This window comes from Balaenoptera borealis, assembly GCF_965194805.1.
Source record: "Balaenoptera borealis genome assembly, chromosome: 4".
NCBI lineage: Eukaryota > Metazoa > Chordata > Mammalia > Artiodactyla > Balaenopteridae > Balaenoptera > Balaenoptera borealis.
This window is the reverse complement of record NC_138861.1, coordinates 124766407-124784448: the sequence shown is the minus strand read 5'-3', so window position 1 is coordinate 124784448 and position 18042 is coordinate 124766407. Positions and strand designations below refer to the sequence as shown.

At 40.8% G+C, this 18042-nt stretch overlaps 1 pseudogene across 1 annotated transcript; it reads right to left on the bottom strand.

Annotated features, from left to right (window-relative positions):
* Window positions 1–2171: 2171 nt before the first annotated feature.
* LOC309627576 (lysosome-associated membrane glycoprotein 1 pseudogene) lies at window positions 2172–18034 on the bottom strand (annotated as a pseudogene). Its single transcript has one exon. The product of its transcript is annotated as a lysosome-associated membrane glycoprotein 1 pseudogene (transcript).
* Between the last annotated feature and the right edge of the window lie 8 nt (window positions 18035–18042).

Below are 18042 nucleotides of genomic sequence, written 5' to 3'. Positions count from 1 at the left end.
ATGCTCTGTAGAATCACCTGGGGAACATTTAAAAATCCAGATATCCAGGCCACATGATAAAATCTCTAGGGCTTGGCCTGGGTGTGAGTATTTTTTTGTACTTATTTTTGAAATATAATTGACATATAACATTATATTAGTTTCAGGTGTACAATGTAATGATTCGATATTTGTAAATACTGTGACATGATCACCACGATAGGTCTAGTTAACAACCATCACCATGCATGGTTAACAAATGATGTTCTTCTTGTGAGGAGAACTTGTAAGATCTACTCTCTCAGCAGCTTTCAAACATACAATAGAGTACTAGTAACTATAGTCACCATGCTCTACGTTACATTCCCATGACTTATTTTATAACTGGAAGTTTGTACCTTTTGACCTGCTTCACCCATTTCACCTCACCCCCTACCCTCGCCTCTGACCTCAGGCAACCACCAATCTGTTCTTTATATCTATGAGCTCTTTTGTGTTTGTTTGTCATTTAGATTCCACATAAAAGTGAGATCATATGGCATTTGCCTTTCTCTGTCTGACTTATTTCAAAGGCATGAGTATTTTTTAAAGCTCCCCAGTGATTTCAATGTGCAGCCAAGGTTGGAGTGATTAGAGAATGATCTCAGAAATCAAGGGTCAAAATACTGACCAAGAATCAGTATTTTTAGCAATAGCTTACAGGTGATTCTTATGAACACAAAGTTTGGAAGTTATTAAATTTGATACACAAAGATATATTTCAAGTTATTTAAAGAAATAACTATGCACATTTGACTAACTTCAAAATATATAGTTTGTAATATAGATAATATAAAGTTTCTCTTATTTGGGATTGATGATTCTGACATTTCCTGGGTCAAAATGCCTACTTTTAGTTGTCACTGACAACTGCATTAAATACACACACACACACACACACACACACACACACACACACTGTAGCATTTTTACCCTTATATTGTGAAATAAGGACTAAACACACAGATGACAAGTTATTATCTTAATAAGATTTGCTTTTTGACTAACGTGATGAAATATTACTTCCCTGAAAGATGATTTTTTTTTTTAGGGTGTGGTGTTAAAATTGCCTTTCCTGATTTAAACTTAACATTCATTTCCACAAAGCCCTTTAAAAGTCAAAGTGGAACAACCTGTTCCCAAGAAGAAAAGATTCCACCCACCTTCCAAAAACTTAAACTGGAGCACAATGTATGTCCCACTGAGTACAGCAGAACAGAGGTTATGTCTTAAACTGTACCCAAGAGGGCAGAAGGTTACTTATTAAAATACCTCAATGATATTCTACAACTCAGACATCAGGGTAGCACTGTGGCTTGAGTCCATGAATCTTTTTCTTTTTTAATAAATTTATTTATTTTATTTTATTTATTTATTTTTGGTTGTGTTGGGTCTTCGTTGCTGCGCGCGGGCTATCTCTAGTTGTGGCGAGCCGGGGCTACCCTTCGTTGTGGTGCGCGGGCTTCTCATTGTGGTGGCTTCTCTTTTTGCGGAGCATGGGCTCTAGGCACACGGGCTTCAGTAGTTGTGGCTCGCGGGCTCTAGAGCGCAGGCTCAGTAGTTGTGGTGCACAGGCTTAGTTGCTCTGCAGCATGTGGGATCTTCCTGGACCAGGGCTCGAACCCGTGTCCCCTGCATTGGCAGGCGGATTCTTAACCACTGCACCACCAGGGACATCCCGTGAAATCCTGACTGTGATTTCCTCCATCATGTTCTGCAACTATCTCACAGAATCATAAGACCTCAAATCTGAACTAGACAACAGAGACCTCTGGTCTAGTCCAACTGCCATGTTTGAAAGAAAAGGAAAATGATGAACAAAGAAATGAAATAATTTGCCTCCAGTCAACACCAGGAGTTAATGCCTGGTTTCCATGCCTCCTGAATTGAAGTCCAGGACTCTTAACCGCCCCCCACATTGTCTGTTTCCTAACTCACTCACCTTTAGACCAGCACTCTAAACTCTAGTAATTTAGGGGGGATCTAACACTCCTTCTCCTTCACCTCTGAGGAGTAAAAAAACAAACACTAGTCTGCTAGGAGGATGGAGCTTTGGCTGTGATTCAGAAGGCTTTAAAAGCCTTTGTGTTGTGCCCTTTCAATAGGTTTTCTATCTTTCCATTCCCTTGAGTCTTTTTTTTTTTTTTTTTTTATTCCCTTGAGTCTTTTAGGGGTAAGAGCAAGGCCTGAGTCAGGAAGATAAATACATGAGCAATTTATTAAGCTGTGTTCTAGTCTTTAAGGAGATTTCACTTTCTTTTGACCCTTGTTTCCTTATTTCTGCTCATCTTACTTCTACTGTAGCCTCTGTGATGTTAAGATCTCATGAACAGGGTATGTGTTCCTGGAAATGGCCTGTTTTTCATTTAGGCCAGAATTTCTCCAACTGGTATGTATTCTTTGGCATCCTAGAATTCTCTATGAGAAATTAAAATTAATTTGAGTGCATTCTGTAGCTTTTGGAAGACAACCTTTTATCCTAGTGCCCACGTTTCTGTTGTGTTCATCATCAAATGAAGCCCAAATAACAGCACAGAATGCTATAGGAAGGAAAGTTTTGCAGTACAGTAAGTCCCCTACATACAAATGAGTTCTGTTCCACGAGCACGTTCATAAGTCCAATTTGTTCATAAGTACAACAAAGTTAGTCTAGGTACCCAACTAACATAATTGACTATATAGTACTGTACTGTAATAGGTTTATAATATTTTTCACACAAATAATACATAAAAAACAAACACAAGAAATAAAGAAAACATGTTTAATCTTACAGTACAGTACCTTGAAAAATACAGTAGTACAGTACAACAGCTGGCATACAGGGGCTGGCACTGAGTGAACAGGCAAGAAGAGTTCCTGACTGGAGGAGGGAGAGGAGGTGGGAGATGGTAGAGCTGAAGGATTGTCAGCAGTAGGAGACGGAGGGCAAGCTGCAATTTCACTCACACCTGACATTGATGGCACAGGTTCTGGTTCCTTGCTGGATTCATTTCTATCCACCCTCTTGAAAAAATGATCCAGTGATGTCTGGGTAGTAGCTCTTTTTTCTCATCATAGATGACAAGGTAGCACTGGATTGCATCCTGAACGGCTGCTGCAAGCTTCGTGTACGGTTCTACCTTCAGGTCCTGTGCCTCAAAACTAACAGTGTCTCCTCAAATAAAGAAAATCCCCTTGTCATTTCCTGCGTCATGAATCTCTTCACTTCTTCAGTTATTTCTTCTTCCTCTTGTCTCTCTTCGTCCTTTCTCTGGGCCTCCAATTCCATCAGGTCTTCATTCGTCAGCTCCTCGTGTTGCACAGCAAGGAGTTCAATGAAGTCATCCTCTTGTAGATCTAGCTTCAGCTTCTCGCTGAGGGTCACTACGTTGCTGAAGACCTCTTTGGACTCCTCATCCACCTTCTCAAATCCATGAAAATCGTGAACAAACTGCGGGCAAAAGTTCTTCCAAACCCTATTCATGGTGATGGCCGTAACTTCACGTCAAGCAAAGTCAATGTTTTTTATGGCCTTGTAGATGTTATAGTGCTTCCAAAATTGTCACAAGGTTGTTCCAGATGCGTCACTCACCTTTACTGCCTGATGAAAAGGGTGACATAAATAATATTTCTTGAAAATCACTATAACTCCCTGGTCCATAGGTTGGATGAGCGACATTAGTATTCAGTGGCAGATGCAGTACTTTGACGTTGGGATGAAAGTTGTCCATGAATGGAGGGTGGCCCAGAGCATTCTCAAGCAGCAAAAGAATGTTGAATGGGACATCCTTCTCTAAGCAGTATTTCTCTACCTCAGGGATAAAGTGGTGGAAAAACCAGTCCTGGAAAATGGCCTGTGTAACCCAGGCTTTGGGGGTTACTCTTCCACACAACAGGAAGAGAGCCCTTGGTTATGTTTTTAAGGGCTCTTGGGTTCTCTTGATGATAAACTAAGAGAGGCTTCAGCTTCATATCGCTGGAAGCATTGCCACAAAACAACAGAGTTAGCCTATCATTTGTTGCTTTATAGCCTGGCATCAACTTTTCCTCCTTACTGATATAACTTCAGTCTGGCATCCTCTTCCAGTACAATCCATCTCATCCACATTAAAACCCTGCTAGGGTAAATATGCACCTGCATCAATAATTTCTCAATGCATTTCAGGAAATTCCCGGGCAGCTACCTTATTTGCACTCACTGCCTCACCACTTACTTTTACGTTGTGAAGATTGGCTCTAGCCTTGATCTGATGAAACCAGCCATGGCTGGCATTAAAAGATGCACCCTCTGATTCTTCACCGTGTTTCTACTTCAAGTCTTCATAAAGGCTTTTACCTTTCGCTTGAATCAGCATTAAGTTGAGCGGAACTTGACGCTGATGCTTATCTTGCATCCACACACTGAGAATTTTCTCCATCTCCTTCATCACTTTTCCATGCTTCTTCAGTTTTATTGTCGACATCATTGGCACAGCAGAGTTCACATGTTCCATGATCTTGTCCTTGTTCTTTAGAACTATGCCAATGGTTGAATGATTCATGTTATAAGAACGAGTGACATCTATCTCTTTTTCACCTCGTTCTACCCTATCAATTATCTTCACTTTTGTTTCCGTTGTTGTTGCTTGGCACTTCTTAGCAGTACCAAATACATCATTGTTGCTTTTATGCTTGCTTCCGGACATCCTGGGCTCGAAATAAAGATACTGTACTACTGTACTCTATGCAGTACTGTACAGTAAAGTACACAAAAGTACAACCACTTGTAGAGGATGCACGAACGTGACAATGTATGCCAGACACGTGAACTAACTTACGTGACTGGACATGTGAACTCACGTTCGCATCTTTGAAAGTTTGCACCTTGAAGGTTTGTATGTAGGGGACTTACTGTAGTTCAAGTAAAGAAAAGTGGGAGGATAATTGAGTCATTACAGAACACATGGTAGGATAGACTCCATGGCAGTCAGACTCTATTTTTATTGTAATTGGTAATTTGTTGGTTTGTAGCCACTTCTTTGTGCAAAACAACTCATTTCAGGAAAACATCTATACTTTTTTCTCCATCATGCTCTTTAAACATCTTGCAGAATTACTTCACCTGTAAGTAATATGGCAAAAAATAATTTTTATGTTCTCTGTTCCAGCAATCATCAGATAAGATACTATATTTCAATGGATTTCATATTCACCATAATACTGATCTTTAAGTGAATAAGACAGTCCTGTCTTACAGTTATCAGATGACATCTCATTAAATTAACATTTTATACTGCTTGAGGGCAGTTTGATATGTATGAAATTTGATTATACAGACTGAGCAAATGGTGATGGAATAAATCTTCCTGGTCAAAAGCTCAGGCTCTAGAATTAGGATGCCTGGATCCAAATCTTAGTTTTCTAGAGCCTAGATCATTTTACTAGACAAGTTACTGACCATCTGTCTCTTAATTTCCTGATCTGTAAAATGATAATAATTTCTACTTCATAGAGTTTTTTTTGAAGATGAAATTAGTGACACATGAAAAACAGTTATAATAGTGTTTGGTGTTATACTAATTGTTCAAAAACAATGTTGTTATTCAACAGTAGTGTTGAAGTTGAAATGTAGAAACATTTTAATTCTGAATTTACATCTTTCTACCATTTCTACCTTTAAATCCAGCACTGGTGATTTAGGTTCAGTAAAACAGCATTATCTGTCACAGCAAAAATATTCATTTGAAATTTCATTTAATGGGTAAAGAAGGTGCTGCCTTTGGAGTTAGGCAAGCAAGTCTCAGGGCGGGGGAGGTGGTCAGTATGTTCCGGGATGAATAAGGAGCATTTGGAAAAGTATTAAGAAACAAATGTTACTGCTAGTTTGATTTGAATGGGGCACAGGATTATATGGTACAAGATAGAACTGAAAAGGTAGCTTGTTTTCATTTATTCATTCATTAGATATTTAGTGAATATTAAATAAGTACCTGGAACTAGGAATATAAAAACCAGGGGACTGCCTGTCTACTAAACCTATAAACATGTCATTACAATTATTTCCATTGTTTTGGGAACCCAAGAGGAGATAAGCCATGGAAGGGCCAAGTAAGGCTTCTCCAAAAGGGTGATTTGTCAGCTTGGTCTTATAGGTCAGCAAGAGTTTCTTTTTCATGTGGAAACAGAGGTGGCAAAAGCATGTCAGGTCAAAGGAAAGCAGATAGTATGAAAGATGACAGTGAATTCCTTGGTTTGAGATAGAAATGGTGGAAGGTGCCAATTGGAGTCCGACTTGAGACTTTATGTGGTAGGTAGTGGAGAGTAGTGATCAGAATGAGGGAAATGAACCCAAGTGGGGAGAGGTCAACATTTCAATAAGTTATAAAACAAGACAAGGGGCTTCCCTGGTGGCGCAGTGGTTGAGAGTCTGCCTGCCAATGCAGGGGACACGGGTTCGAGCCCTGGTCTGGGAAGATCCCACATGCCGCGGAGCAACTGGGCCCGTGAGCCACAACTACTGAGCCTGCGCGTCTGGAGCTTGTGCTCCGCAACAAGAGAGGCCGCGACAGTGAGAGGCCCGCGCACCGCGATGAAGAGTGGCCCCTGCTCGCCGCAACTGGAGAAAGCCCTCGCACAGAAACGAAGACCCAACACAGCCAAAAATAAATAAATAAATAAATTAATTAATTAAAAAAAAAAAAACAAGACAAAAACAATAGAGTATAAGCCCTTTCTTTATGACAGAGCCAGTGAGGAAGGTGAATGTATTTTGAAGACTATTCTTTTTGTGTGTGTGTGCAGCTCAAATGTTTATTTTACTGAAAATATTTGCAAAATTACAATATAAATACATGATTATATTAAGATAGGATCACTATTTCTTTTGAGTATTCTGGATATCGTAGAAAGAAGGGAACTGACAAGTAACTTGAGAGGTTAAAAAGAGGGAGAGATTTTTTTTCTTTTTTCTTTTTTTTTTTTTTTTTGAGAATGAGTTCAAAGGGAGAGAGAGAGAAGGCCCAGGGATCAAGGAGAAGGGAGTACTACCAAAAAAGAGGGAGGTGTGCATGGAGGAGTGAGAGAGAGAGAGAAAGAGGAGAAGGGAGACAGATGGAAGGAGAGAGATTAAATATAGGAAAGAGAGAGAGAGAAAGAGAAGTACTAAAAGGAAGAGTTAACCTTGTAATATCTGATCCTCTCCACCCAGGCTCAGCTTCATGAGGACCAGAACCAAATTTATCTTGCTGTGCACTTAGTAGGAATTCAATAGATGCTTGTCTCAGAGGAGATAAGAGGGGCCTGGGTCATGAATAAGAAAAGGATGGTCTATGAGACTGCTCAAGTTGCCATAACAGAGTAGCACAGACTGGAGGACTTAAACAACAGAAATTTACTTTCTCACAGTTCTGGAGGCTGGAAGGCTGAGATCAGGGTGCCAGTATGGTCAGGTTCTGGTAAGAGCTCTTTTTCAGGCTTGTAGGCAGCTGCCATCTTGCTGTGTGCTCACTTGGCCTTTCGTTGGAAAGAGACAGAAGCCGGGGTCGGGGTGAGGGGAGCCTCTCAGAGATTCAGAGGTCCCTCTCTGATGTCTCTTCTTAGGAAAACATTAGTTTTATCAGATCAGGGCCTCAGCCTTATGACCTCATTTAACCTTAATTACATTTATAAAGGTCCTATCTCCAAATACAGTCACATTGGTAGTTAGGGCTTCAACATATGGATTGGGGGATGGGACGTGGGGAGAGGGACACAAACATTCAGTTTATAACAGATGGGTTAGGCTGTGAGAAAAGAGAGACAGGAAGGGTAAAGAATCCTTGCAAGAGAATAAAGAATAATGAAGTTGTTTCATTCTTTTGGCGTTAAATTTAGGCAAATTAGGGAGGAGAGCTGAGCTGCAGCTTTAAGGCTCTGGAATAAATTCAGAGGAGTTGCTATTGGGGAATTATGGACCTATCTATGCATTGTTTTTTAAACTTACCAGATTAAAAGAATCAACTAGAATATTATTTTAAAAGCCAGTTTTTGTTGGAGATTGTTTCTCTGGGCCTGGGTTGAGGTTCTAAAATTTTTAACAGGCCTCTAGAGAGATTTTTCTAACTTCCAGCTGTGGGAAACTAGAAACCACAGAGAGAGGAAGTTAACTAAGAGTGAGTAAGAGGATTGGAAGATAAAGGTTGGGCTCAAGTCGAGGGGCGAAAGGAATTGGAAGTGTTGGTGAGAGTACAAAGACGTTGATCCCTACATTGCAGGCTGAACAGGGATAGGAGTGAAGCCAAGAAGGGAGAATAGGCTTGGACAAGGAAGAAAAATTAAGGGGCTATTAGTCCTAAAAAGTAATGAGGGTGTGTTTACTGGGAGACTTAAAGAGCAGGCAGTTATAGTAAATGATTTCAGAGATCAAGGTTTCACTAGTAGCGTAGATTCCGAATTTGTGTCGACATGAATGCCATGGAAAATGACATAATAGTTCTTCTGGCTTTACTTCCTTCAAATTCATGATCTATAATGCTGCCAAGGAGCTCTTTTTAAAGGGAATGATCATTTTTTTCTGTGGCATCAAATACTTTCCTCACTCCCTTCTGTCTAAGGTAATCCCAAAACCCTTACCATGGCATTCAGGGTGCTTCTTTATTGCCTGCAAACATTTTATACGATTAACACCTTACTACCTATACATCCTTGAAAATGCTTCATTCATTCATGTTATGCCTTTTATTGTGTACTTTCCTCTGCCAGGTCTACCTGGAAAAATGGCAAATTCATTTTTGCTCTGTAAAATCTCTATAGGGAGGTTTTGATAAACTATTCCTCCTTCCCATGCCCATCACACGTTAGCTCATCTTTTCCTTTGCTAGCCTACTTTTGCACTATGTATGTGCTTTCGTTGTTGATCTTAACACTTTAGGGTAAGGGTCACAAACCAAATACCTGCAGAAGGTGTGCATTTAAAATAAATGCCAGAGATAGGTAGGATGAAAGAACTTCATGCTAAGGTACTTGTATTGTACCTAAGTATAACACCTACAAGTTCAACTGCTCTTTTAAACATTGTTGGTATAACAAAACAAATCAAACAAAACACAACCAAGGCACATAGAGTCTTGCTACACAGGTCACGGCAGTTATGAAATGAGAGGTCCATGTTGAGAAGTAGCAAATGAGAAAAGCAATTTCAATTTCTGGTCAAAGGGAACTGCATGTGTAAATAGAACGACATGATTAATTCAGCGTGGCATTGTAGGATAACAATGCCCTGACAGATTTCCTGATGTATGTGTCTCTTACTCAAAGAAGCTCAAAGAAAACTAGTGACACAGAATCACTACTTAGCAAGGAGATGAAAGGATGAACTTTGAACTGGTACGTAGAGACCTATAGAGTCCAGCTGTCACTTTGTTGGCTCTGCCATCATAATGGCCTTTACAGTGTCTGAAAAAGACCATGTGATTTTTCCCAAAGTTATAAATCTTCTTCTGTGATTTATTTCTCTGTGCGTGGATTGGCTGGAGTTAGCCTAGAAGAGGACCTTTAAGAGAGTGTCTATGGAAGCAGGACTTGCAAGAATCCTTTCAGCTGCATCAGCAAAGGACAACTTTCATGTTTTTATCTTCTGATGGCTCACAAATCTCTAACCCCAGCCAAAATTTCTCTCATGAGCTTCAGAGACAGATATCCATCCAACTCCCTCCTGAACATCTCTTAGATGACGTTACAGGCATTTTAAACTTCATATGCTCACAACTGAATCTCATTTCTCCATCACTGAAAACAAAAACAAAACATTGCTTTACTTCATGATTCACTTAGCTGCCCCATGCAGAAACCTATGAGTTATTTTGGAGAACTCCATTGTTCTCCCCTTCCTTATCTAACCAATCACCAAACCTTTTCAATTTCTCATCCTAACTCTCTTTTAAGGCCACTCCCAGTGATATAATTTCAGCTGGCTCAGGCAACTAACAGACTGAGTCCTGCTCTTTTCCAATCTGTTTTTTTACATTGCAGTCAAAGTGATCTTTCTGAAATGCAAAGAGTAGCTCAAAGCTCTTTATCTCCTACTACTCTTAGAATGAAGGTTCAGGACTCCTTAATATGGTCAAGAAAGCCCTGCTTAATTTGTCTCCTGGCTGTCCCTCTAGCATCTTTTCTGCTATTCCCTCCCTCACCTCTCAGCCATTTGTTGATTCAACAAATATTGAGTGCCTACTATGTGCCCAAAAGTGGGGTAACAAAACAAGCAGAGGAATGATAGACATTTTTAAAAATTATATAAATATAGAATTGCACATCGTGTTAAGTATTATGTAGAAAAAGTAGAGGGCACATTGAGAGAGTATTAGAGAGTAACGTAATTTATATTACGTGACGTTATCCAGGGACCCCAATCCTGACATTCCAGCCGTAGCTTTCCTGAAAGAGCTATGTCTTCATACCTCTGCGACCCTCTTGTCCATCAACCCACTAACACCTGCTCATCTATGCCTCAGCCTATATGGTACTTCTTCCAAGAAGACAGCCCTGAGGCTCAAAGCCCAGGTTTGCTACTTCTCCGTCCTCTGAAGTTTCCTCATCAGTTGTATTGTCCTTTTAGTTTCCTTTTCTGTAATTCCGTGATGCAGGGACTCTCTCTTTTGTCACATTGGATCTTTACCTTCTAGCACAGTGACTGTTACAGAGTAAGCCCTCAATAAACATCTCCTGAATCAATACATGGAAGTACTGCTGCCACTGACAGAGTTGAAGAAATTCTAGGGAACTCATGTTCATGAAAACTCTGCCTTTTACCACTGACCCCTAGAATTAAATCTTAAAATCTTTCTCTTGTCCAATTTGCCCAAACATCAACCCTATTTGTATTAATTGTTTGATATATGTCAGGTGCCTGACAATTGCAAGAGGGTAGAAGATTGCAAGTTGTATAAATGGATAGATGTAAAGGAGTTATTACTTAGGACCTAAGACCTGTGTCTTTATTATAAATATAATCTTGTTCTATCGCCAACTATTTTATCCACTGGCAGCGATCTTCAGCCCTACCTGTCCATGAGGCATCAACAGTTTAAGCCCTTATTTATATGTTCTTACATTAATCAACCTGAAATGTGGCAACAAAACCCCTGCAAACCTGACATATTTGAGAAGAAGCATCGGTACTTGTGAAATAACATTTGTGAACAGTTGAGGAGGCGTTATGGAGATAGTGGTAAGCTTTAGGAAGACTAATTTATTAAAGGGCTAATGGGTGAGGTCAATTTTTCTGAAAAGGAAACAATGAGTTCATAACCTAATGACTGCCTTTCTGAATCCAGGTGTGTCATAAGCACATCATCTGATGTAAATCATGTTATTGGTTGAGAACAGATTAAACAAATTCATACAAATCAGCCAGTTTCCACTTCCTTAACATCACTTCTTGGTTTACCAGGCCTGGTGGGCACTGGGCTGCCCAGTGACTCGTAGCCTTGGCGATCGCCAGACCTTGTGGAATTCTGTAGTTGATGACCCTCACACTTTGGGCCTTTCCTTCTGCACTTCACTGTTTAGCAGAAGACCCAGCATGGCTATATTGTAAAGTTAGGAGGAAAGGCCTATCCATTTTATCTCACCCTACTGCTCAATGCATGTAGAAGACCTGTGATGTAGCTCACAGAATTCTGATTGACACACACACGTAATTTCTTGCAAAGGAAAGTGGGAGACAGAAATGTGAAAAGGTCAAGTTTAGGTTTCACAATGATCTGTTGAATTTTAAAACTCAAAGATGTTTTATAAGAGGAATTTCAAACAGCATGCTATTATTACCTAAACAACTTATCTCTGTGCTTTTACTCATGTTGTTTCCTAGAAGGCCTTCTTGTGTCCCTCAGCATCATCGTATTTTATGTTTAAACCCTACCCACCTACCCTAGCTCAAATGCCAACTCAACCATGAAATCTCAGATTTGTCCAGCAAGAAGTGATCTCTCCCTGTCTGTATGAGACCTTAACTTCTGACACAAAGTGTATACACCTAAGCTTTCCTATGGGTTAAATTTCTTGAAGGCTTTGTATTTGGTAGGTGTTTACAAATATTTGTTTTTTTTAAAAAAATTATTTATTTATTTATTTATTTTTGGCTGCATTGGGTCTTCGTTGCTGCCTGCGGGCTTTCTCTAGTTGCCGCGAGCGGGGGCTACTCTTCCTTGCGGTGCGCGGGCTTCTCCTGATTGCGGTGGCTTCTCTTGCTGCGGAGCATGGGTTCTAGGCACAAGGGCTTCAGTAGCTGTGGCACGCAGGCTCAGTAGTTGTGGCTTGCGGTCTCTAGAACACAGGCTCAGTAGTTGTGGCGCACAGGCTTAGTTGCTCCGCGGCACGTGGGATCTTCCCCGACCAGGGCTCGAACCCGTGTCCCTTGCATTGGCAAGTGGATTTCTTTTTCTTTTTTTTTTTAACAGAAAGACTTTTTTATCAGCATCTTTAGGGCAACGCGTCCCAGGAGGGGATGTTCCTCAGCACACAGGCCACCCAGCTGCAAGTGATGAATCTGAGTGAAACGATTATTGTACACAGTGCAGACAAAGGATGACCCCAAACTTCCAACAGAAGAAGGAAAATTACTTTTAAAAAAAGTAAATAAAAATAACGCTTATTTTTCTGTTTTAAAAAGTGCAAGCTCTCGAGTGGCAGAGCGTGGAAAGCCCGAGGACCTGGCGTCCTGGAGTACCGATGCTCGAGGAGCCGGGCCCGCCCTGGTTTCTAAAGCTTAATTTAAGCCTCCCAGGTCTGCTTCTTCGTACTACTGCTCTACGATTCTCGTTCCTACTGATTTCTTCAGCGCGTCAGGCTCACAGCTACCAGCCTTCATCAAAGCATTAAGACCAGAGACGCTCCCTTTGCAAGGCTTACACCTGAGTAAAGAGTGAAGCGATCAAACACCAGAATCTTGAAAAGCCAAATGATAGTGGAGCCAGTGCCCATTTAGAAAAGCTCTCTTACCCCCTACCCCCCTTCCAGTCCTACTTTGGTAAATATTAATGTTTAACCAGTTAGCAAAATATTTAACCCAGTTAGCAAAACTAACACCGTCATTTCCATAGTTGCTCTTTTGTCAATAGTGACTGTGGCCGGATGAACTTCACATTGGATAAAGCAGATGTTTGCAAGAAAGGGTGCCTCCCTCAACAGCAATCTAAGCCCAGGGAACCGGCCCGAGGCCGCGCAGCTGCTGCTGGTCCGCGGCGGGTGCGGGCGGCCGGCTAGATGGTCTGGCAGCCGGCGTGGCTCCTTTTCCGGCCAATAAGGTAGGCGATGAGGACGCTGAGGACCAGCCCTGCCAGAGCGCCGCCCACGGCGATGGGGCTCAGCATGCTGTTCTCACCCAGCTGACCCCCCTCCACAGGCCCAAACTTGTCCCCGTCCACGCGGAACGCCGACCCACACCCTGAATAGGTCTCGGGAACCCGCACGCGCTCCCCAGCGTTGCCCTCGTAGGAGCTCCCGGCGGCTGCCTGCAGCGCCCTCAGCGGGCCGTGGGCGGCCTTGAAGGCGGGGTCTCCGGCATCGGGCGGAGTCAGCGTCAGCTGGACTCCTTGCAGGAAAAACCCGGCTGCAATTGCGTTCATCGTAAACTGGAGCGCCGGGAGCAGGTTCCTGCCGCGGAGCTCCGGGGTCTCCATCTGGGCTGTGCAGCTCCCCGCAAAGGTGGTCTTGTTGGGGTTGAACTCTCTGGTCACCGTTGTGTTGTCCCTCGTTCAGCTGCAGCCCCATGCTGGCCAGCAGGCAGGTCCCGCTGGTGACGCTCACGTTGTACTTGGACCCTGAGGGTCTCTTGGGCGCCGGGGTGGGCGAGGACTGGGGCGGCGCGGCCGGGGTGGGCGGGGAGGGCCAGGCTCGCTCACAGGTCGTCTCCTCCCTGCAGAAGCTGTTGTTGGAGAGGTAGGCCTGGAGGGTGGCGTCACGGAGCCCGATTGTCACGTTGCGCATGCGGATGTGATTGCTGCTCTCACACCTGTACTTTTTATTTATGTCTCCCTTGGTGTCGGTTACGGATTCCGCAGTCTTGATTGCCCTGGAGCTCGAATTGGGGAAAATCCCTGTATCTGACAAGTTATAAACAAAACGCATCAGCTGGACACTAACGTGTTGCATTTCTTGCGAAACTTTTGAGGGTCAGCATATGGCCTCTTCCAAAAGCCATCAGGAGACTGGAGACAGAAGCATTCCCTTTGCGCAGGCGGATTCTTAACCACTGCACCACCAGGGAAGTCCCCAAATACTTGTTGATCGAATAAGTAAATGAATTACACGATTAGGTAGAGTAGATGACCTCAAGCGTTCTAGAATATTGAATCAAATCCTTGCATTTTGAAACGTCAGGATTCTTTGTAACTTTCTGCTACATAGGGGAGTTCATATTCAAGCTTATAGTTGAGAACACTTCTCTGACTTCACAGCTTCCTTCTCTTTCCCCTGTTTCTTCAACCATAGTTTCAAACAGTTCTGTTTATTGAACTGGTTAAGTTTGGTCCCGCCTTAGGTGATTTGTACTAGCTATTTCCTGAGTCTGGAATTCCCTCCTGTCAAATTTTCTCTCTCTACATGACGGGAGCTTCATCATTCAGGTTTCAGGTCAGATACTCCTCGCTCAGAAAAGCCTTACTCAACTATCAAAGCTAAATTAGCCTGGTCCATCATACCACCGTGTTTGATTTTCTTTATAGTATTGACTGAATTTATCTTCTCTATTTTTTTCCTAGTTTATTTTTCTGCCTTCATTAGATTGAAACTTCTGTGGGAGAAGAAATCTTGTCTTTGTTGGTATAGGGCCAGCTCCAAGAAGAATGTTTGAAAATGGAAGATGCTCAATATATAACTGTTCAATGAATGGATGAATAAAAGAACAGCTTCCAAATAGAAGTGCTTTTACATATATTTTTAGTGAAAAGCATCAGGGCACACCAAAGCACATAGTTTTATATGCTGAACTTTCACTGGGGAGGTGGCCTGATTTAAATTCCCTGTCGTATAGGAACTTGAGTCATAGCATCTGTAACACCTTATTAAACGTATTGTTTATGCCTTAAAGACAGGGCAGGCCCTTGATCATACATGTATTCACCTGTACTTAGCACAGTACTTCATGGCATTAAGTGGAACAAATTAAGTAAAGGATTAAGTAAATGTAGCTTGACTCTCAAATTCTGATTTATTTTATTTAGTACTTACCCAATTCTTAATAATAATAGCTATCATTTTTCGAACAGCTACTCACTGGACAGGTGTTTTATATCCTTTATATTAATTCTTTTAAATAACCCTTTAAGGAAAGATTACCATAATCCATTTTAAAGATGACTCAAGCGACAAGTGATTCTTTGCCGTTGGACCGAGGTCTAGTTTCCAAAATTCATAATCTTAGTTTAATCAGTCAATTGCCTGTTCTTACTAGACTAAAAACATTTCAAATGTACTTGACAGTCAGCTTATTTGAACATTAATTATTATCTCAAACTTTGCTAAATACTTCCTGATTCTTTTCATAGCAAATAAATAGTTTGTAGCATGAATCTGTTCTTAATACCTAAACAAATCTATGGAGATTTTTGCTATACAGCCAACCTGTCATTTTTAATAGTTTAATATAAAAATAGCTCTTTTGTGATTGTAAAAAAAAATAATATAGTCATTGCAGAAAAAAAAAGCTCAAATAATACAGAAAATATGGAGAAGAGAATACAGCCTAAAATTCCATCTTAAGTATATATAAAATTTTACATAAACGGAATCAAATTGTATGTGATATTTTCTTATCTTTCACTTAGAATTATGTCATGCTACTACTTTTACAAAAAAATTTTAGGCACTATCATGTATATTTGGATTTATTATCTCTGTTTAACACAAATGGCACAAGTAAAATCTACCTGAGTGAAACCCATTCTGACTTCATTCTGAAGTAGTTCAACTAATCTAACTCTACTAAAATCTAATTGGTTTCATTTATATTGTCAGGTTTATCATCATATATGCCTTCTCTGAGGCATAAAATCTACAGAAGTCTTAAACTGGGAACTGTATGAGTATTTATTCAATAAACTACAAAGAACTGAAGCAGACTGGTTTTTATTTTTTAATGCTTTCTCTTTCTGCTGCCTTTCAACTTTTAACAAAAACATTTTTTCACCAAAGGTCACAATAGTGAAGGTACCATTGGTTACTCCTTCCTTCTTCCCTGTGTCCTTTCTCTTTCACTTCATCTGCCACTGTCCAATCTTAGAAGCCTGAACCCAAGCTATTACAATTCTCACATATATTTTACCCGCTCCAACTCATACTGTATATATCATATCATTATCAGACAGATCTTTCTGAAATATCTATTTTTTATAAGATTATACTCAAGCATCTTAATCAGACATTCCAAGTCTTCCACAACCTGGGCTCAGCCTACTTTCCACCTCCTCTCTACCTCCTGGGCTCTGCATTACATCTAGGCTACCCTACACACATGTTCTTTCATTCAGTACCCCTTTCTAAGAAAAATGTTCCTTAAGTCTTTTGTACCCTTTAACACTAAAATATCATCTTCCCCTGAAGTCTCCTGTGACTACTCCATCTAATATATTTCTACGTAATGCAGGTATCTTCCATATAATTAATTCATTCCAGAATTATATTTATTGAATATTTACTATGTACCAGATACTGTTCAGGGCACTGGGAATATATCAGATAATAAAGTGGACAAAATCCTCTGACTTCATGGAATTTGTGCTCTTAGGGAGAGACAATATACATAATATACAAGGACAGTGTATGGTACAATGTGATAAATGTTATTTTTAAAAATTGAGAGGGAAAGAGAGGGCATCAGGATTGCAGGTGAGTACTTCCAGTAATTAACAAAATGTTAAGTGTATCCTAGGGGTAGGCAAACTTATTCTGTAAATGACCAGATAGTAAATATTTTACACTTTGTGGACCATGTGGTTTCTGCCATAACCATTCAACTCGACCATTTTAGCACAAAAGCAGCCTGTGTCTCAATAAAACTTTATTTATGAACACTGAAATTTGAATTTCATGTAATTTCCATGTGCCACAGAATATAATTCTTCTTCTGACTTAATGTATTTTTCAACTGAAAATGTAAATGCCATTCTTACTTTGTGGGCCATACAAACACAGACAGGGGGCCAGATTCAGCCCATGGGTTATAGTTTACCAACTCCTGTGAACACCATTGAAAGGCTGAGATTAGTGAAGACTTAGGGAAGATAACAGAGTGAACACGTGGACACGTGAGAGTAGAGTATTCTAGGCAGAGGATGTAGTCATTGCAAAGTTTGTGAGACAAAGACACACCTCCAGTGTGACTGGAGCAGGTTGAGTGAGAGAGAGAGGTATGAGATGAGGGAGGAGGAGCAATAAAGGTGAGAATGGATAATGCGATTGATCTACATTCACAGGTGACAACTATAGGTTCCTAGGCCTGGAAAAGGAAACTCTTAGAGACTGTCTAGTTCCTGGAGAGCCAGCTTTGATTGGCGTACTGTCAACAAAGATTCTGAGACCGCATTGTCTTAGCCAGAACCACTTCTATGATCAATTAGCAATGCACACTCAGGTGTGAGGGCTATTGGTTGCTATGCATTTGTGTTCTTCATCTAGTCTACCCACCGCATTTTCACCACTAGGACACACTAAGCTGTCAGCTGTTTACGTGACATACTCAACATTATCATCTAATTAATAACAGGAATTCTGAGTGCCAGATTAGTGATCTTCACTGTATCTTGGTCCTTCCCTGTTTCAGTTTTTACACTTAGGGCAGTGATCAATACATATCTTTCCTGGAGAAGCTGAAAAGATACTAAAATTAAAAGCTGTATAGAGATAAGAATTACCAATGCAAATTTTATTCCCTTAGCTCTATAAAACCTTTTTAGTTTCTAAAGTACTTATGTCTTTATTTTATTTGAGCTTTAGGGTGGTCCTATGAATCCTTATTATCCCATAAAAATGATCCCAGGGCCCTAAAATGAAAAAAGCAGGCCTTCCAGGCAGCTCTTAAATTACTTTTG